Genomic DNA, 994 nt, shown 5'->3' on the forward strand with positions numbered 1-994 from the left:
TTTTAAGGTTAGACTCTACCAAATAGCACTATGGCATTATAGGCATTCCATTTTTGTTTTCTTTTTTCAAGTTTGTCAGTTCTTTACTACTTTTTTTTTTTTTTTTTTCTTAGCAGGGGATAGTGTATAATCACAAAGTAAGGCCTAGAGACCATTTACAGTCACTCCCAATATTAGGGTGGACATAATTCTCAAGAGCTGATATAAACCAAACTGAACGGTAGTCAACTAGGACCACATTTGGTCACATTCAAATGGTCTTCCAATAACACTTTGCTGATATACATGTTTCCTTCTCGACTGATTTTGTGTTAATCTTTTAAAAATTATAACAAATAAGACTGCCAAGTTTTTGTAGAGTTGTATTTTTAGGGGTTTGTTACGTTGCTATGAATATGTTTTAATTCACAAAATGTCACTAGTAACGTCCTTTCTATAAACATGGTTGGCAAAATAAAAAAGGCACAAAAGGGGAATTATGAGAAATGCTTTCAAAGCAAGTATCTTTCACGAGAAAGAAAGAGTACCAGAGCAAGTATCTTTCATGAGAAAAGGCAGAGAAAAGTGTTCAGTAATTCATGCACAACTTGAGCTAAAAAAAAAAAAAAAACAAACTTCTCTTCAGATAGGTCCTGAGGCTTGAGAAAACAAGTTTTCCTAATCACGTGCTTTGTGTAAAATAAAATGTAAAGCTGCACAAATACATGTTTGGTTTAACAGTGGACCCATGTTTTTTTAAAAAGTGAGGCAATTTAAACAAAGGAAAACAAAACCAAAACACCTTCATAAACAAAGCAATTCCACCTGTAGCCTCTGTCCTTTTTACCACTTAGTGGGGTAAAATGTCCAATAAAATGTAAAATGCAGCATTCTTAATCATGTAATCTAGAAACTTTTCATGATAACTTATTGCAAATTGCACTTGACAGTTCACCACAACAATGGAAAACTGGCCCCTTGTTCGTTTACACAGTCCTTGAGCCCCAAACTGAAG

This window comes from Hyperoodon ampullatus, assembly GCF_949752795.1.
Source record: "Hyperoodon ampullatus genome assembly, chromosome: 17".
Taxonomy (NCBI): domain Eukaryota; kingdom Metazoa; phylum Chordata; class Mammalia; order Artiodactyla; family Ziphiidae; genus Hyperoodon; species Hyperoodon ampullatus.